Here is a 21,487-nt window from a genome sequence, read left to right on the forward strand (position 1 = left end):
AGTTGGTTAAACTCCTGCCTTGGGCTCAGGTCAGGATCCCAGGGTCCGGTGTTCCACACAGTATGTGAGCTTCTGTAACTGGCTTCTTTCTCTTAGCGTGTTTTTGAGGTCCATCCATGTAGCATCTATCAATACTCTTCTTTATTCTTTGTTATGCATTGATAGAACTTAACTATTTTGTGTAATTTAAGCTGAAAATACTTTCTGCCAGTTTTTCACTTGTCTTTTGACTTTGCTTATGATGGCTTTGCCAAGTAAAAGTTTATATTTGTCTGCATGTATGTAGATATAGATAAACACATTAGATATTAGATGTATAGAGAAGTACTTAAATGTACCAATCTCTGTCCATGGCTTCTGGAATTTGAGTTATAATACAACAGCCTTCCTCATGTCCAGGTAATAAAGAAATAGACATGTTTTATTCTTAAATGTATCTTTTCATTTTTTTACATTGAAATGAAGGATCTATTTGGAGTATATTTTAATGTAAAATAAGGGACACAAATCTAAATATATAATTTTTTTCAAATGGCTCTCTAGTTGTGCTGGTACTTTTTAAAAAAGTTAATCTTTCCCCTCAATAATTTAAGATGCTTCCTTTGTCATATGCTAAATTTCCATATATACTTGAAATTGTTTCCACTGGTTTGTCTGCTAGCCAGGCATCAACACCACATTGTTTTAATTATAGGCTCTCTACAGTAATTTTTAATATACGGTAAGGCCAACCCCTCTAATTGCTCTTCCTTTTGATGATATACGTGCATATTTTGCTTATTTATTTTTCCATATGAATCTTATGATCCAATGCCAGGAAAAATTTTGCTGGCATCTTTTTGGGGAATTACCTTAAGTTAGCATATTAACTTGGAGAGACTTGAAATTTTTATGATGTTAATTGGTCCTATTGAAGACAAGGAATGTGTTTCTATTTTTGTTTAATCAAACTTTTGTGATTTTTCACGACTGTCTCCAAATCTTCCTCATGTTTGACCCATCCTCTCAAAACAATGTTTCCCATCATCTATGTAACTAGGTCTACGGAGGATGGCCAGCCATAGTAGCAGCTCTTCTCTTGGAGGAGGGACAAGGAAGTGGGCTGACAGAGGTAACCAGAAGAGCCAAGTATCTTCTATGTTCTACTTTCCCTGAGTTTTGTTCTGTTGGCCCCACTGAGGGTTTTACCCATGTGTATGTTGCTAGCTATGCTGTTATATAGTAGTCATTGAAACACTGTCTTTGGGGCGCCTGGGTGGGTTAAGCCTCTGCTTCGGCTTAGGTCATGATCTCAGGGTCCTGGGATCGAGCCCCGAGTCGGACTCTCTGCTCAGCAGGCAGCCTTCTTCCTCCCTGCCTCTCTGCCTACTTGTGATCTCTCGCTCTCTCTGTCAAATAAATAAATAAGATCTAAAAAAAAAAGAAAAGAAAAGAAACACTATCTTTCGTAAGCTTTACTGGACAATGTGGCTGAACATGATATGGGATTGAAAACAGACTAGAGACTAAATATAGGAATTTAGTGTATAATGGGGCTTTGGAATTAAGTTATTCTATTTTTTACTGACGTCAGAGACTTGTAATGGGACACCTCACCTGCCCAATGAGTTGATTCCAGAAGGAGTCAGAGGAGAAATAACAAGAATCAGGAAAGCGATTTCACAAAGGTGAAAGCAGGACTTTTGTGGTTGCCTTTGCTGTGCAAGGCCACTGTACTCCAGGTTAACGCGAGGCTTGCTCTGAAACCTAGTGGAGTGAGCCCCTGGGTAGCTCAGGCACTAAGCATCTGCCTTCGGCTGGGGCCATGATCTCAGGGTCCTGGCATCAAGCTCTGCATCCAGCAACCTGCTCCGTGGGAAGCCTGCTTCTCCCTCTCCCATCCTCCTTGCTTGTGCTCCCTCTCTTGCTGTCTTTCTCTCTGTCAAATAAATACATAAAATCTTAAAAAAGAAAAAAAATCCTAATGGAGTAACAGAGAGTATATAAACCAATGAGGTATAGGAGGAGAGGGAAAAACTTGTTTCTTTTTTCAAACCCTTCCGGCTCCTCTCCAGCTCAGAGAGCAAAGAGATTATGCAGGAGCAGCAGCAATCTTGTGTTAAGAATGCTTGGTCATCTCTCTGACAACACTGCCATCTAAGCCTCTTCTGGGACCCTTGAGTTACCCACAAATTAGCAAAATAAAAGGCCTCCTGTTCCAAAAGATTTCCCACTTTGAGTCTTTCCTAGTCCCCTTAGTCTTAAAATGTACCAGAACACCCATACAATAGGGTATCAGGCTGCTCCAATACAGAGTCAGGAAAGTCTCTACCTACAACAGTGAAGGAATTGCCAGGATACACTGTTGACAGAAAGAAATCAAGACAGGGGTGTCGGGCTGGTTCAGCTGGTAGAGCCTGCAACCCCTGATCCTGAAGTTGTGAGTTCAAGGCCCACATTAGGTGTGGAGCCTTCTTCAGAAAAAAAAGAAAGAAAGAAAGAAGACATCAAGTTGAGAAAAGTATGTATGTAAGCTACCATTTATCTAAGAAAGGAAGACTACAGATATAGGTATACAGGTAATGCTTATATTAATTGGCACCTGGGTGGCTCAGTGGGTTAAAGCCTCTGCCTTCGGCTCAGGTCATGATCCCAGAGTCCTGGGATCGAGCCCCACATTGGGCTCTCTGCTCAGCAGGAAGCCTGCTTCCTCCTCTCTCTCTCTCTCTCTCTCTCTCTCTCTGCCTGCCTCTCTGCCTACTTCTGATCTCTATCAAATAAATAAATAAAAATCTTTGAAAAAAAATGCTTATATTAAAAAAAAAAAAAAAAACAGATAATCCATAGCCCTCGCCTCCACTCCTGCTGCCTATCCAACCTGCTTCCTCCCAGAGAGCCAGCAGCTCCACTGGGCCAGGTGTGGCATCTGCACCCTTTAGGGCAGTGACGATCGTCTCTGACCACCGTCTAAGTGCTATGAAGATCGCACACAGAGGTCCAGACTCACTTCAGCTTCAGAAAGTCAACAGATGCACCAACTGCTGCTTTGGATTTCACTGGTAGTCAGTGGTTGACCACCTGTCTGGTATGCAGCCAGTCTGAGGAAAGAAACCTCCTTACTTATGGTTCTGTTACAAGGTGAAATCTTCAAGCACAAGGAGATGAAACACACTTCCTTTTCAATTACCCTTTCTCTTTTTTAATTTATTTTGACTTGAATCACTAGACCAAAATTATTATTATTTTTTTTTTTTTGACAGAGACAGACATGTGAGAGTGGGAACACAAGAGGGGGGAGTGGGAAAGGGAGAAGCAGGCTTCCCACTGAGCAGGGAGCCTGATGTGGGGCTTGATCCCAGGACCCTGGGATCATGACGTGAGCCAAATCAGACGCTTAATGACTGAGCCACACAGGCACCCTTCACTAGACCAAAACTAATGGTGAGATCATCCTTCATTGTTGTGACAACGGGGCAGATAATTTGTATATTGGATGGGGTGCTTGCATTTATTTTATAGGATATCACCAATAAGAAAGTGTTCCTGGGCGGCGCCTCGGTGGCTCAGTGGGTTAAAGCCTCTGCCTTCAGCTCAAGTCATGATCCCAGGGTCCTGGGATCAAGCCCCGCATAGGGCTCTCCGCTCAGCAGGGAGCCTGCTTCCTCCTATCTCTCTGCCTGCTTCTCTGCCTACTTGTGATCTCTGTCTGTTAAATTAAAAAAAAAAAAAAAAAAGCCTCTGCCTTCAGCTCAGGTCATGATCCCAGGGTCTTGGGATCGAGCCTCACATGGGGCTCTCTGCTCAGCAGGGAGCCTGCCTCCTCCTCCTCTCTCTTTCTGCCTGCCTCTGCCTACTTGTGGTCTGTCTGTCAAATAAATAAAAATCTTTAAAAAAAATAAATAAATAAATAAATAAATAAATAAAATGCGTTCCCGAGCATAGACACCTGTGGAGTCAGACCTTTGTTTATTTTTTTTTTTTTTAAAGATTTTATTTATTTATTTATTTGACAGGTAGAGATCACAAGTAGGCAGAGAGGCAGGCGGGGGGGGGCGGGGAAGCAGGCTCCCCACTGAGCAGAGAGCCCGACGTGGGGCTCGATCCCAGGACCCTGAGATCATGACCTGAGCCGAAGGCAGTGGCTTAACCCACTGAGCCACCCAGGCGCCCCCAGACCTTTGTTTAAAGCCATGATAGAAGATGGATTTGGGGCTGTGTGTTTAGAAGCTAAAGGGCTTGTTAACCTGAAGCACATCACAAATCCATTATCAAAATGGAGCCTCACCCCCCCACCAAAAAAGTGGAGCCTTTTCTTCTGGGACACTATCAAATTTTGGATTTAAGGTCAAGTGACGTTGCTTCCATGGAAATGGTGAAGTATCATCACTGTAGAAATGAACGCCTGCATGCCCTCTCTAACTGTGGAGAATGTACTCGCGGGTCTTGACGTGGAAACTGTGGAGGTGAGAACTGGAGACAGCAGTACAGACAACTCTTTCAAGGACTTTTGCTATAAAGGAGAGGGGGAGACGGAAGACGAGAGCTGGTGCAGGGGGCGTGGATGTGCACATGCTACCAGCCACCCAGTGGAAAGGACAAACCGATGCTGCAAGAGATGGGGGGGACCAATCCTTAATATGGAAGCTCAAGGCAAATGTGTTGTGATTCCTCGGTGGTAAAGTAATTAACGTTTGCCTGCAGAAGCAGATTCACTCATGCTCTCTTTTCCTCTTCCTATACATGCCTACCTTTGGATCCTTGTGCATGTACATGTACATCTCCATGTGACAGAAACATTACCTGACAGGCAGGAGAACTGGATGTCTTTGAGCTGGGGGCACTGATTCTGGCTTGGCTGCTGTCGCCCTGTTGAAGCAGCTTAAAGAGGCTCCGGTAGACTATGCTCTCCAGACACTTGAAGTTGGCTTGGAAGATGGTCCCCATTTACTGGCTGCTGGAAAGGCAACAGACAACATTGGGAGTAATATCATGAAGTCCTCTGGACTCTGAGGAAGGCATTCAGATACTAAATGAAGTCACATTTTCCTTGGAAACTTAGAACCGTGCAACAGTTCACACTTCAGGAGATATGTATTTGATTTCCAAGTACATCTGGAAGAACCCAGATAGCGTGGTGATCTTCTCTGGAGAAGATTCCGATGTACTTCTACAGAGTTATTTATATTTCCATAACGACAACTTCTAAAAAAGCCAATGAGAGTGAGAAACTTCTGAGGGAACTCTGTTTGTTTGATGTTGTTCTCCACACAGATCAAACTGCTGTTACCCATGGACTTGAACTGAGAGTCCCATTCCTGGATCGTTGTTTTCTTCCCATTACTTGTCTCTGCTACCAGCAATGAAAATTCCAAAGAGTGGGATAGAAAACCATGACCCGAGAGAGAATATTTGAAGACTCTAAACCAATCCTTAAGGAGATTCTCCAGTGACCAACAGAAGCCTTCAGTCATGGGATAACCTCAGTTAATAATTTGTTTTAAGATTTTACAGGAATCTTTTACAGGACTGGCCAGCTCAGTCGATGGAGCCTATTATGACTTTTGATCTCAGGGTTGTGAGTTTGAGCCCCATAATGGGTTTATTTTACTTAAAAGTAAAATCTTAAAAAAAAAAAAAAAAGATTTCACAGGAATATCTGGACAGCAGGTTGGTGATGTTATGATGCTGAGGGCAAGGCACAAATTTCCCTCAGTACTCCTCAAACTTACAAAAGCGATTACTACTGTTAATCCTGGAATGGCGCTACCCAGGTCAGACTAACCGGCTCACCAGGTACTAAATGCCCAAGCAGACCCACGCCGCCAACCCTTCTGCCTGCACTCTGACCTGGTTATAAGCTACCAAAGCTGAGACACCCACTAAAGCACAGATGGAAGGTAAATGTTCCTACTCGTGAAGGGCAGTGGGACTAGAGGCAGGTGGGGCCCCCCACCCACATGTACTCGAGCATGGAAAGAAAAGTTTCAACTCTAAAACACAAAGGGAAAATAAATCATAAAATGAAAAAGAAATTGTTACCAGTGGGGTAGGAGGAGGAACAGGATAGAGGAGACAGAAATGAAAGCCAGACATGTTTTAAACACTTGACTTTGAAACCATGTAAGTATTTTACATAGATCTAAAACAAGATTAAATTTTAGCAACCTCCAAGTATAAAGGAAAATGAAGCAAATGAAATCACTAAAAATCCTTAATGACTTCCTAAGCACTAAATGTGATGCCTTGAGGGTACGTTCAACTTAACCTGTCTGCATTTTACATTATTGATACTGACTCATTATTAAAATTCTCTTCCTCCTTGGCTTTTCTGAGACCGCTATTTTTTGGTTTACCTTATAATTCTGAGTCCACTTATTAATATCCTTCACCAAGCCCTCTTCTTCTACCTGTGCTTTCAAGATAAGTAGTTTCCATTCTTTTTTATTTTTTTTTCTTTTTTAAGATTTTATTTTTAAATAGTCTCTATTCCCAACATGGGGCTCAAACTCACAACCCCAAGATCAAGAGTCACATGCTCCAGCAACTGAGCCCACCAGGTGACTCCCTTCCTCTTAAGTAGGCTTCCTGCCCAATGTGGGGCTTGAACTCACAATCCTGAGATCCAGAGCCACATGCTCTTGGGGCACTGGGGTGGCTCAGTCTTTGGGCCCATGACTCTTGGTTTCCAAGAGATCCAAGAATATGAGATCCAACCCTGCATCAAGCCCCCAGTCGGGCTCCATGCTCAGCATGGTCGGGTGGTCCCTTCTCTCTGCTCCTCCCCCACTTGGCACTCACTCTCTCTCTCTCTCAAATAAATAAATGAAATCTTAAAAAAAAAAAAAAGCCACATGCTGTAGGTAGTTCTCTTTTTTTTCTTTTTGTTTCTTTCTTTTTTTTTTTTTAAGTAATCTCTACAACCAATGTGGGGCTCGAATTCACAACCCTGAGATCAAGTCGCGCACTCCACGGACTGAGCCAGCCGGGCACCCCTAGGCAGTTCCATTCTTAACTTACTCTTTTTAATCTACTGATCACTCCAAGTAGTATAACCATATACTCCCCTGACTTCTGTTAGACATATTTACATTAATATATGATTATAAGAAAATTAAGATCAATATGAGTTGCTGTACTATATATTGCCATGGGAGAGGAAAAATGAACCAATTTCAAGGGAACTGCTCTAAAAATCGTTTCTTTGATTAAGTTATTTGGCCTATCTACTGAAGTACTGTCATTCAAAATCTACCTCAGGTGTTATCTACCCTGTAAAACCTTATCTAGATTTCTCTCAGCAGAATTAATCATTACTTCCTCTTCACTCTGATAAGATCTCTCTTCTGACATTTATTACCTAGTCACATATATTACCAAAATGCCAAAACAGAAATGGGTAGAGAAAGGGTAGAAAAAAAACAAAACACAAGAGGCCCTAAGATCTCCATAATATCAACATTTGTGAGTGAGGAAGCAGATAGAAGCAAGATGAACAGGAAGCAATGCAAATGGTAAAAATCGGAAATAGGACAGAATAAAGGCTCACACTGAGATAACACCATAGGGTTATGGAAGCCACTGGACCAGTACAGGGACACGAGGACAAAGGCAAAAGTAGGCCCAGACAAAAAGTGAAACCAGCCTTTCCTGGATCTGCACCTTCAGGGTCTTCCAGAGACCACACTGTGCCCTGGAAACAGCACCCCCACAGCCCCCACTCACCAATCCCACACCGCACACTGGTTGGTGGTGGTGGGGTGCTAAGCAAGGGGCTACAGTGCTGCTCTGGAAGACCTTGCAGACCCCATTTCCAAGGCTCTGCCCCTAAAGGGGATCCCCTCAGGCCTGTGGGCTCCACTTGTGCTGGCAGGAGACCTGGTTCCTGCCCACAAGTGCTAGTCTGAGACAGAGCCAGTCACCCCTGGCCAGCCCTCACAGGCTCTTGTCAAGCTGCCTTGGCCTTCTGTGCTCTTAGGCCCTCCTCTCTCTTCCGGCTTTGGGGGAAGTTTGTGGGGTGCCAGCCCCTGGGTCTTCTTTCTTCCTCCCCCAAAGGCCAGCCCTTCCCTGTTAACCCTGGAAGGCAGAGTTCATAAAGCAGTAAGGAATTCGGGTCTTATTCACAGGGGCTTGTCTAATTTACCTTCTTCCATTGCCTCTCCTAGGTAGTCCAGGAACACTGCCAGTTCCTGTCACCCCAGGAGCTTACTCTGGGCCCTCTCTTCCCTTTCTGCCTCTTCCAACTCCCGCTGAATGTGAAAGCCCTCCTTCTGGCAGGGCAGTGTCCAAAGTGCCTTCAGAGTGGACATTGCAGGGCGCCTGGGTGGCTCAGTTGGTTATGCGTCTGTCTTTGGCTCCGGTCACCATCCCAGGGTCCTGGAATCCGGCTCCCTGCTCAGCAGGAAGCTTGCTTCTCCCTCTCTGACTCTGGCTGCTTGTGTTCCCTCTCTTGCTGTCTCTGTCAAAAAATAAATAAAATCTTGAAAGAACTAAAATAACATTGGGAAGGTATGTGCTATGGTGAGTGCTGTAAAGTGTGTAAACCTGGAGATTCACAGACCTGTACCCCTGGGGCTAATAATACATTATATATTAATAAAAAAATAAAAAAAAATTTTAAAAAGAAATAAAATAACTAAAACATGCCCACAAAACAGCTGAAAAATCATAGCTGAAAATGCTTAATAATTCAAAATGAGCTAAAACAAATTAATGAAACAATAGAAATTCTGAAGAAACAGGTAGAAATTAGTAAAAGTAAAAAATGAGATGACAGAATTCAGACTTAACCAACTGAGCTACCCAGGTGCTCCTGAAGATGATATGTGAGTTGCACAAAAGCAAATACCCCCAAAAAAGGCCTTATCAGAAAAAGAGGATAGGAGCCCCTGGGCGGCTCAGTCAGTTAAGTGTCCAAGACTTGGTTGGCTTGACCTTAACCCTGATCTCAGGGTGGTGAGATCAAGCCCTATGTTGGACTCTGGGTTGGGGAGGGGCCGGCTGGAGATTGTCTCTCTCTCTCTCCCCCTCCGCCCTTCCCTGCTTCTCCGTCTTGCACTCTCACTCTCAAAAAAAAAAAAAAAAAAAGTGAGGAGAGTAGTTACCCCTGGAGGAACAATAACTGAGAGGGAACCCTGGGGGGCTTCTGCTGTTCCTGAAATATACCCTTTTTAATTTGGGCATTGATGACATAGATGTGTTTACTTTGTTAAAATCAGACTGTACAGGTGGCGCCTGGGTGGCTCTGCCTTCAGCTCAGGTCATGATCCCAGGGGTCCCGCATCTGGCTCTCTGCTCGGCAGGGAGCCTGCTTTCCTTCCTCTCTCTCTGCCTGCCTGTCTGCCTATTTGTGATCTCTGTCAAATAAATAAATAAAATCTTAAAAAAAAATCAGACTGTACACTAATTTTTTAAGAGTCCTTCTTCGTGTGAATGCTGTACTCCTTAAAAGACTTTCATTCACAAAATTTAAAGATGAAAATAAATGACAGTTACTTGTATATTCTAAGAAAGCTCCTTTGTACACCCAATTTCAGTGGATACTCAGGAAGACAGCTTTTCTACTAATGATTTACTCAACTTTCTGTTAATAAAAAGGGTATGCATAACCAAAAACCAGATGCTGAAAGAAAGAATACTTACCTAGTACTTTTGGCCACCTGAATGAATCTCACCAAAGTGTCTAACAAGTAGCCAAACTGATTGCTATCTATACATAATATTTACATACAGATGCCACTCCACCCTGAAACACCTCAATCAATTGTGTATCAATAGCATCACAGCCGTCTAACTCATGTACGCATTCATATTCAACAACATATGTAACTTAGTTCTTCAAGGTGTTGAGAAACATTGCCAAGGACCATGCTCTGCCTTGTCCTATTACAAGACAAGACACACTCTCTTGCCAATACAGTATAACGGCTAGGCAAAATTAAAATTTTTAAAATTTTTTTTATTTTTTATAAACTATATATTTTTATCCCCCAGGGTACAGGTATGTGAATCGCCAGGTTTACACACTTCACAGCACTCACCATAGCACATAACCTCCCCAATGAAATTTTTTAAATTTTTTAAAAAGCTAGAGAAGGGGCACCTGGGTGGCTCAGTCGTTAGGTGGCTGCCTTCAGCTCAGGTCATGATCCCAGGGTCCTAGGATCGAGTCCCACATCGAGTCCCAGCAGGAAGCCTGCTTCTCCCTCTCCCCCACCCCTTGCTTTTCTCCCTCTCTTGCTCCCGTTCTGTCAAATAAATAAATAAAATCTAAACAAAAACAAAAACAAAAAAAAAACAACCCACCTAGACAAGCTCTACCAATCTGGACCACATTGCAATTGCGATTGGATACAGTTCTTTCTTTAATATAGAAATAAAATTGGAGGGACGCCTGGGTGGCTCAGTTGGTTAAGCAGCTGCCTTCGGCTCAGGTCATGATCCCAGCGTTCTGGGATCGAGTCCCACATCGGGCTCCTTGCTCGGCAGGGAGCCTGCTTCTCCCTCTGCCTCTAGCCTGCCACTCTGTCTGCCTGTGCTTGCGCTCTGTATCTCTCTCTCTAACAAATAAATAAAATCTTTAAAAAAAAAAAAAAAAAGAAATAAAATTGGAGCTCCTGGGTGGCTTAGTCAGTGGGGCATCCAACTCTCGGTTTCTGCTCTGGTGGTGATCTCATGGGTTGTGGGATAAAGCCCTGAGAGGAAGCCCACACTCAGGCAGGAGTCTGTTTGAAAATTTTCTCCCTCTACTCCTCCCCCCACTCACAATCTCTGGTGTTCTCTCTCTCTCTCTGAAAAAGATGAATACATCTTTAAAAAAAGAAAGAAAGAAAATCTATTGCACAACCTTCCTTTACTCATTAATTCCTATATATTACCTTGCCCAAGTCATACAACTAATGATGGGTAAAATTAAAACTCTTAACCATTAAAATTATAGGTCTCAGTGATAAAGCTTCAGGGAAGCAGTGAGCTGAGACACTTCCCTCCCATACCTCGGGCCCAACCCCTTTACCACCAAACATTAGTCTGCTAGCATTTCAGCCAGTGCTCCCCTTTGAATAAACAAATGCATGGATATTTTCCTTTATAACTCAGCCTCCCTTAAGAGATTAAAAGGAGTTCCTTATCCATAGTAAGTTTTGACTTATGAGAATGAAGAACCAAAGAGAAGATTGTACCACCTTCCTTATCTGCTTGCTGATGCCTATGAAATACTTTTCATTCTATTATTAGAAATGAAGAGTGGCACCGGGGTGGCTCAGTGGGTAAAGCCTCTGCCTTCAGCTTGGGTCATGGTCTCAGGGTCCTGGGATCAAGCCCCACATCGGGCTCTCTGCTCAGCGGGGAGCCTGGTCCCTCCCCACCGCTGCCTGCCTCTCTGCCTACTTGCAATCTCTGTCAAATAAATAAATTAAATCTTTTTTAAAAATTATCAAAAAACAAGAAAAGAAACCCAGACAATATAGGTGAGTTTGATTCTGGAATGTAATCAAACAAGGACAAAACATCTATGATTTATATCCAAGAGAAGAAGGGATAAAGAATTTCACCAAAGAGGAAGAATCTATATATTTTTATTGTTTTTTAATTTTAATTCCAATATCGTTAACATACAGTGTTATATTAGTTCCAGGTGCATAATAACAGTGATTCAACAACTCCATACATTACTCAGTGCTCATCATAGTAAGTGTACTCTTGATTTGTTAAAAAAAAAAAGTCTGTTTTTTGGATTTTCTCTTTTTTTCCCTTTGTTTGCCTGTTTTGCATCTTAAATTCAACATATGACATCATATGCTAGTCGTTTTTCTCTGACTGACTTATTTCACTTTAGCAATATACTCTCTAGCTTCATCCATGGCAAGATTTCTTTGTCATGGCCGAATAATATTACATTGTGTATATGTGTATATACACATACAACATTTTCTTAGTCCATCTATCAATGGACACTTGGTCTGCTTCCATAATTTGGCTATTGTAAATAATGCTACAGTAAACACAGGGTTGCATATATCCTTTTGAATTAGTTTCCTCATATTCTTTGAGTAAATATCCAGTAGTGTGATTACTAGATCAAAGGGTAGTCCTATTTTTAATTTATTGAGGAAACTCCATTCTGTTTTCCATAGTGGCTGCACCAGTTTGCATTCCCAGTGTACACAAAAGTTCCTTTTTCTTTTTTTTTTTTCAAAAGATTTAATTTATTTATTTGACAAAGATCACAAGTGGGGAGAAAGGCAGGCAGAGAGAGGGGGAAAAGCAGGCTCCCTGCTGAGCAGAGAGTCTGATGCGGGGCTTGATCCCAGGACCACGAGATCATGACCCGAGCCAAAAGCAGAGGCCTAACCCATTGAGCCACCCAGGCGCCCCAAAAGTTCCTTTTTCTCCACATCCCCTCTAACACCTGCTGTTTAAAAATCTATATATTCTTTTAAATGCCAACTGGAAGCTCTATAACAGAAAGTGATTATATCTGAATTTAAAAGTCCAATTGATGCATTTGATACCAAATTAAATACAAAAGAACAGATAAATAGTAAATCGGAGAACAGGTCAATGCATTAAACTGAAGCACAGAGAGTTAAAAAGACACAAAAAGAGTATAAGAGACTTACAGAACGTGATAGAAAGGTCTAACCATGTAATTGAAGTTGAAGAAACAGAGAAAAGAAAGACTGTTTCAGAGAAACAGTAGACAAAAATTCCCCCAAACTGATGAAAGCTCTTAAACCACACATTCAATATGCTCTACAAGTCCCAGATGGGACAGAGAAAACACAGCTAGGCATAAGACAGTCAAACTGAAGGAAACCAAATATAAATGGGAAAATGCTGGGGCGCCTAGTAGCTCAGTCTGTTAAGATTCCAACTTTTAGTTTCAGCATGGGTCGTGATCTCAGGGTCCTGGGATTGAGCCCCACCTTGGGCTCCACGCTCACCACAAAGTCGGTTTGACATTCTCTCTCCCTCCGCCTTGTCCCTTCCCTTCCACTCAAATAAATAAATACATAAATAATATCTTTTTTAAAAGGGGGAAGAATCGGGGTATCTGGATGGCTTACTGCTTGAGCGTCTGCCTTCAGCTCAGGTCATGATCCCAGGGTCCTGGGATTGGGCCCTGCATCAGGCTCCCTACTCAGTAGGGAGCCTGCTACTCCTCTCACTCCCTCTGCTTGTATCCCCTTTCTGTCTCTCTCTCCCTGTGTCAAATAAATAAATAAAATCTTTTTAAAAAAATAAAAAGGGGAAGAATCTTAAAAACAGAAAGATTAAAAAGGGAGGACACCAATAAGATTGAAAGTTAACATTTCAGAAGAAATTATGGAAGTCAGAAGACAATGAAATAACATTTTTTAAGTGCTGAAGGAAAAAACAGAATTCTGTATCAGCAAAAACAAAGACAATATAAAGATATTTTCAACTCAAATGGACTAACGACCTAACTGCAAGACCCAAAACTATAAAACTCTTAAGGAAAAGAATATGGAAAATGACTCATAGAACTGGATATGGCAATGATTTCTTAGATGTGACATAAAGGACACAACAGGAAAAGGAAAACTAGACAAATGGGACTAAGTCAAACTTTAAAACTTCTGTACATCAAATGATACAATCAATAGAGTGAAAAGGTGGCCTACTGTCTAATATGGGAGGAAGTATTTGCTAATTATATATTGATAAGAGGTTAATATCCAGAATATATAAAGAATTCCTATAACTCAACAACAAAAAATAACCCAATTCAAAAATGGGCAAAGAACTTGAACAGTTCTTTCTTTCTTTCTCTATTTTTTTTTTTTTTTTAAGATTTTTATTTATTGGGTTGCCTGGGTAGCTCATTCTGTTTACTGTCTGCCTTTGGCTCAGGTCATGATGCCAGGGTCCTGGGATGGAGTCCGGCATCAGGTTCCCTGCAGGGAGCCTGCTTCTCCCTCTGCCTGCCACTACCCCAGCTTGTTCTCACTCACTCTCCCTTTCTCTCTCTCTAACAAATAAACAAAACCTTTTTCAGAAAGAATTTTATTTACCCATTTGAGAGAGACTGTGAGCAAGAGCTGGGGTGGGGCGGGAGAGGAGGAGAAGAGCAGAGGTAGGAGAAGCAGACTCCCCCCCCATCAGGGAGCCTGATACAGGGCTTGACCCCAGGACCCAGGGATCATTACTGAGCTGAAGGCAGATGTCCAACTGACTGAGCCACCCGGGCACCCCTGAATAATTCTCTCTGATACTTCTTTCTAATACTTTGTCTCCTCCAAAGATAACATACCAATGGCCAACAATCATATGAAACTAAAACCGATGAGACAATCTCACAACTGTTAGAACAGTTATTACTAAAATAAAAAACAAGACAGAAAATAAATATTGTCAAGTATGATCAGAACTTGGAACCCATGTACACTGTTGGTAGGAATGTAAAATGGTGCAGTCATCATAGCAAACAGTATGACATTTCCTCAAAAAATTAAAAATAACATCACCATATGACCCATCAGTCCTACTTCTTGATATATACCCAAAAGAACTGAAACCAAAATCCCAAAGAGATATTTATATACACATGTTCATAGCAGCATTTTTCACAATAGCTAATGGGTAGAAGCAACTCTAATGTCTACAAATGGATGAATGTAGAAACAAAATTGGTAAATACACACGAACTATTAGTCAGTCTTAAAATGGAAATCCAGTCTCAAGCTACAACATGGGGATATTATGCTAAATGAAATAAGCCAATCACAAAAAGGACAAATACCATATGAAGGATGGGGATAAAGGGAAATGGGGAGCTGTTGCTTAGTGGGTACAGAGTTTCAGTTCTGAAGATCTATGACACAAAAGTGTAAATATACTTAACACTACTGAACTGTATACTTGAACATGATAGAGTTGGTAAATTTCATGTTACATGTTCTTTACCACAACTTAAAAAAATTTTTTATGGGTTTGCTTATTTATTTGAGAGAGAGAGCATGAGCACACAAGCAGGGGGGAGGGGCAGAGGGGAGAGGGAGAAACAGATGTGCTGCTGAGCCCAGAGCCCAATGTGGGACTCAATCCCAGAACCCTGAGATCATGACCTGAGCCAAAGGCAAACACTTAACTAACTGAGACACCTAGGTGCCCCTTTAAAAAAATTTTTTTTAGTTAATTTATTTTTTTGAGAGAGAAAGAGAGATGGGGAGTGCACAAGCAGGAGGGGCAGAGGGAGAAGGAAAGAATCTCCAGCAGTCTCCATGCTGAGTGTGGAGCCAGACTTGGGACTTGATCTCACAACCCTGAGATCACCACCTGAGCCAAAACCAAGAGTCGAACATTCAATCATCTGAACCACACAGGTGTCCTACAGATTTGATTTTTAAGAAATACTAGAGAGAGTTCTTCAGGGTGACTTCAGATGAAAGAATAGAACTGCTTTAAAGATAAAGAGGTAAAAGGTATTGCTAAATTTAAATATGTTAAGGTTCATGATATAAGTAAGTATAAATAGGGGCTTGGGGGGCCCAGTCTCCCCCGCCCCTCCTTTTACCCCTCCCTTGCCTCTCTCTTTGCTCATGCACTTGTGCTCTCTCTCTCTCTCTTAAATACATAAAATCTTAAAAAAAAATAAGTAAGTATAAATAAGTAGTTGTTGCTTAAAACAACAGTAAGATCTTGCGGAACTTAAAACACGTGCAGAAATAAGATAAATGACAATAGTACAAAAAGTAGGAAGAGGTAAATGAACTTTGACTATAATAAGATTCTTTTATTCTTCGAAGTACTAACTTAAGTAGACTATAAATATATATACAACAAAATATAAATTGTAATTTCTAGGGTGACCACTAAAAGAATTATAAGAAGTTATAAATGAAAAGAGAATAGAAGAGAAAAACGGGTGAATACAAATATTTCCTTTATATAAAGGAAGGCAAAAAGAAGGAATAAAGGGACAAAAAAACCCAGAGAAGACCAACAGAAAACCAAAAGCAAGACAACAGATTTAAATCTAATTATAACAATAACCAGGTTAAATATAAAAAACCAATTTAGAGACAAATTTCAGACTGGATAAGAATACACCATATACTATGCACAAGTTGCCAAATTAAATATAAGAACTTAGAGGGGTGCCTGCGTGGCTCAGTTGGTTAAGGGTCTGACTCTTGATTTCAGCTCAGGTCATGATCTCAGGGTTGTGAGTTCAAGCCCCATGTTGGGGTCAGTGCAGAGTCTGCTTGAGATTCTCTCTCTCCTTCTCCCTCTAACCTTCCCCTTCCTGCTCTCATGCTCTCTCTCTCTCCCTCAAATAAATAAAAAAGACCTTAAAGAAAAAAAAAAAAGAACAGAAAGGTCGACAGAAAAAACATGAAAAAAGGATAAGTATACAAACACCAGCTAAAATAAAGCTGATATAGTCACACTAGTATCTGATAAGTATATATTTTTTAATCATAAAAGTGAATTTATTTAACTGATTTCAAACCAAATAAAAATATATAAAAGCGGGAACCTGGTTCAGTTGGTGGACCATGAACCTCTTAACCTCAGGCTTGTGGTTTCAAGCCCCACACTGGGTATAGTGGTTACTTAAAAATAAAAAATAAATATAAATATAAATATGCCTATGCGTGTGTGTGTGTGTATAAATGAATAACATAGTTTAAAAATCAGAGTTATAGGGATGCCTGGATGGCTCAGTGGGTTAACTGTCTGCCTTTGGCTCAGGTCATAGCTCCGGGGTCCTGGGATTAAGACCCAAACTGGGCTCCTTGGTCAGCAGGGAGCCTGTTTCTCCCTCTGCCTGCTGCTACCTCTGCTTGTGCATGTGTCTCTCTCTGACAAATAAATAAATAAAATCTTTGAAACTAAATAAATTAGGGGCGCCTTAGGTTAAAGCCTCTGCCTTCAGCTCAGGTTGTGATCCCAGAGTCCTAGGATCAAGCCCCTGAGTTGGGCTCTCTGCTCAGCGGGGACCCTGCTTCCCTTCTCTCTCTCTGCCTGCCTCTCTACCTACTTCTGATCTCTGTCTGCAAATAAATAAATAAAATCTTAAAAAAATATATATATATATCTAAATAAATAAATACATAAATTAGTCAATTAATTTAAATTTAAAACTCAGAGTTATAAACTGTTCAGCGAAAGCTTTCTAAAAAGTGAAGCCACTTTCCAAAAAAAAAAGTGAAGCCACTCTCTTTTTGAGGATCTGTAAACAAATATAATTGAATATAACTAAGATGTTATATTGGGCAACATGAAATAAACTTTATCTATAGAACTAAATATATGCTTTTTTTCTTCACTTTACAACATATCTTTCTATAACCACAAGATTGATTTCTTGTTTTTTTTTAAGATTTTATTTATTTATGTATTTGACAGACAGAGATCACAAGTAGGCAGAGAGCCAGGCAGAGAGAGGTGGGGGGTGGGGATGAGCAGAAAGCCCGATGCAGGGCTCGATCCCAGGGCCGTGAGATCATGACCTGAGCCGAAGGCAGAGGCTTTAACCCACTGAGCCACCCAGGCACCCCTAAATCTTTCCATTTTCTAAACAGTCTTTTTAAAAAGAACAGGTCCTGGGGCACCTGGGTGGTTTAGTCTGTTAAGCATCGGTCTTTGGCTCAGTTCATGATCCTAGAGCCCAGAGACTGACCTCTGTGTTGGGCTCCCTGCACAGCAGGGTGTCTGCTTCTCCCTCTCCCTCTGCCTCTCTCCCAACCCCTGCTTGTGCTCTCTCTCTCAAATAATTAAACAAAACCTTAATTAAAAAAAAAAAAAACAGTTTTAATGGGGAACCTGAGAGGCTCAGTCATTTGGGTGTACCACTCTTGATTTCACCTCAGGTCTTGATCTCAGGGCTTAAGTTCCTCACTGAACATGGAGTCTGCTTTAAAAAAGAAAAAAGAAAAAAGAACAGCTTTACTGAATTTTAATTCACACAGCATTCAATTTACCTATAAAAGTGCACAATTTATGGGGCACCTGGGTGGCTCAGTGGGATAAGTCTTTGCCTTCAGCTCAGGTCATGATCACAGGGTCCTGAGATCGAGCCCTGCATTGGGCTCTCTGCTCAGCAGGGAGCCTGCTTCCTCCTCTCTCTCTGCCTGCCTCTCTGCCTACCTGTGATCTCTGTCTGTCAAATAAATATATAAAATCTTAAAAAAAAAAAAAGTGCACAATTTAGGGGCACATGAGTGGCTCAGTTAGGTGTCTGCCTTTGGCTCAGGTCATGATCCTGGGGTTCTGGGACGGAGTCCCTCATCAGACTACCTGCTCAGTAGGAGTCTGCTGCTGCTTCTTCTTCTTTCTCTCTCTCTCTCTGTGTCAAGAAAATAAATAAAATCTTTTAAAAAAATAAAAGTGCACAATTTAATGTTTTTTAGTATATTCACAGACTTCAGCAATCTCCACCACAATATTAGAACATTTTCATCAGACCCCGAAAACCCTACACCCATTAGCAGTCACATACCCCCTTACCCCAATCTCTAGTCCTAGGCAACCCTTAATCTATATTCTGTGTATAGACTTGCGTCTTACTGACATCTGATAAAAATGCAATCACAATATGTGGCACTTTGCCATCTGGTTAACTTTTATCTAATTGCAGCACACGGCTCAAAATTCAAGATTTTGAGATCTGTATCACAGCCAGGTGCAACTCCTTCGGTGTGGCTGCTCTTATGACTAAAATCATCTGCCCCACATATATCCAACATGCAAACATGAGATGGGGAAGGATAACCACAATAAAGGCTACCATCATAAAAGACAAGAATGGGAGACACATGACAGTTACTTGTTCACAGAAACTTTGGAATTCTGCTAGGTAAATGTTGCCAGGATCTTCTACTCTGGTGGCAGAAAATGTTCCTTGAATAGGATCCAGTCTTTGTCTTTGGAAGTGGACCCTTGTCCACTGCTCTTTATCTCCTACGCAAATTCAGATCCTGATCAGATCCCCCCACCAGAGAAACAGCTATAGGTGCGTGTCCCCTGTGCTGCTTCTCCATTCCGCTTTGCCCTCCTTTTCTTTTCAGTTCTCCCATCCCCATCGAAGATTCTTATCAAGCAAGCACTCTTGGAACAGTCACCGAATATGTATGCAAACTAACTTACTAATCCTTTGCAATAGGTATTATTTAAAACAGATTTCACATACACACACACAATTTCAAAACAGCTAGAAATAGGCTAATAACTACAATCTAGGCTATACGTAAGCCATACTAACTCAGAAGCCTTAAGACACCCAAGTAAGAGGCGAGTTGAAGAGTCCTGAATATCCTGTGTGGTTGGAGCCCAATTATAAACTATTGCTATTTATTTCCTAGAATAATCACACGGGCCTTCCTTCGGAGCCACTAAAAGAAAAGGATGGGGGAACTGAGAAGCACCATTCAAGTCGGGCAGCACTCTTACGTACATTCAACGATATTCATTCTATATTAAAAAAAAAAAAATAGAAAGTTCATTACTCTACTTCTTCAACTGACTGTCCTTTCTGATTTTCTGCTTTGTCTCTATTATGAAGCAGCAACAAATTTAAGCTCCCAGTGATAGTTTCCCCCAGGAAAACTATAACCGCTGCATTTGAACAAGAAAGATTCAAGGGATTCAATGCAAAAGTAATTTTATTTATGTTCATTGTGGCCTCTTAAGTCTTTTCCCAGAAATGACCCTTAAATGTAGGAAAAGATAGATACTGTCACTCATAATGAGAAAGAAAGATTATCAAAAACCGGGACACCTGGGTGACTCAGTCGGCTAAGCCTCCGACTCTTGATCTCAGCTCAGGTTTTGAGCTCAGGGTTGTGAGTTCAGGCCCTGCATTGGGTCTGCACTGGGCATGGAGTCTACTTAATAATAAAAAATAAAAATAAAAAAATAAATGTGGGATGTGAAGAAAATGGAACTCTTCTCAATCACTGGCAGGATCATAAAATGGTGCAGTCACTGTGAAAAATAGCTTAGAAGTTCCTCTAAAAGGGAAGTATGGAATTACCTACCATTTGATCAAGCAACTCCACTCCTAATTGTACACCCCAAAGAAATGAAAACAGGGACTAGAACAGGTATTTTTTGTTGTTGTTGTTGTTGTTGCTAATTTTATTTATTTATTTATTTATCTGAGAGAGAAAGCGCACAAGCAGGCAGAGAGGCAGGCAGAGGCAGAAAGAGAAGCGGGCTCACTGCTGAGCAAGGAGCCTGATGCGGGACTCGATCCCAGGACCCTGAGATCAAGACTGAGCCGAAGGCAGCGGCTTAACCCACTGAGCCACCCAGGTGTCCCTAGAAAAGGTGTTTGTACATCACGTTCGAAGCAACACTATTCAAAACATTCAAAAGGTAGAAAAGGCCCAAATGTCAATCAACAGATGAATGAACAAATAAAATATAATAGAGATATATAATATTACTCAGCTTTAAAAAGGAAGGAAACCCTAACACATATTACCACCGGGATGAACCTTGAAGACATCAAGTTAAGTAAAATAAGCCAGTTACAGAAGGACAAATACTGTATGATTCCACTCATCTATGGTACCCAGAGCAGTCAAATGCACAGAGACAGAAAGTAGAATGATGGTTGCCTGGGGCTGGAGGAAGAAAAGGGAATGAGAGGTTCGTTTAATGGGTACAGAGTTGCAGTTTGAGATGATGAAAAAGTTCTAGGGCTAGACAGTGGTGATGCTGCATACCAGTGTGAATGCAGTTAGTGCCACTGAAGTGTACACTTAAAAATGGTCAAAATGGTAAAATGTTATGTATATTTTACCACAATAAAAAAAAAGAAGATAATACAAATGGCCAATATGAACATGAAAAGATGCTTGATATCACTAGCCAATAGAGAAATGCAAATCAAAACCACAATGAGATACCACTTCACACCATTAGGATGGCTTATTGTCAAAAACAAAACAGAAAATAACACCTCCGTGGCTCAGTGGGTTAAAGCCTCTGCCTTCTGCTCAGGTCATGATCCCAGGGTCCTGGTACTGAGCCCCACATCCAGCTCTCTGCTCAGCAGGGAACCTGCTTTCTCCTCTATCTCTGCTTGCCTCTGCCTCTCTGCCTACTTGTAATCTCTGCCTGTCAAATAAAATAAAATCTTAAAAAAAACAAAAAACAAACAGTGTTGGGTGTTGAGAAACTGGAATCCTGCTACATTGCTGGTGAGAATGTAAAATAGAGCAGCCACCCTAGCAGCTTGGTAGCTCCTCAAAAAGGTAAACCAAGGGGCACCTGGGTGGCTCAGTGAGTTAAAGCCGCTGCCTTCGGCTCAGGTCATGATCTCAGGGTCCTGGGATCAAGCCCCGCATCAGTCTCTCTGCTCAGCAGGGAGCCTGCTTCCCCCTCTCTCTCTGCCTGCCTCTCTGCCTACTTGTGATCTCTGTCAAATAAATAAATAAAATCTTTAAAAAAAAAAAAAAAGGTAAACCAAGTTGTCATATGATCCAGCAATTCCACTTGTTGTTTAAAAGGGTAAAAGGGTAAATTTTGGGGTGCC

The 21,487-nt window shown here is 41.4% G+C and overlaps 1 pseudogene; it reads left to right on the plus strand.

Moving 5' to 3' along the window:
- Positions 1–4,385: 4,385 nt before the first annotated feature.
- Positions 4,386–5,480, plus strand: LOC116574589 (annotated as a pseudogene).
- Positions 5,481–21,487: the final 16,007 nt, after the last annotated feature.

Source organism: Mustela erminea, chromosome 15 (assembly GCF_009829155.1).
Source record: "Mustela erminea isolate mMusErm1 chromosome 15, mMusErm1.Pri, whole genome shotgun sequence".
NCBI lineage: Eukaryota > Metazoa > Chordata > Mammalia > Carnivora > Mustelidae > Mustela > Mustela erminea.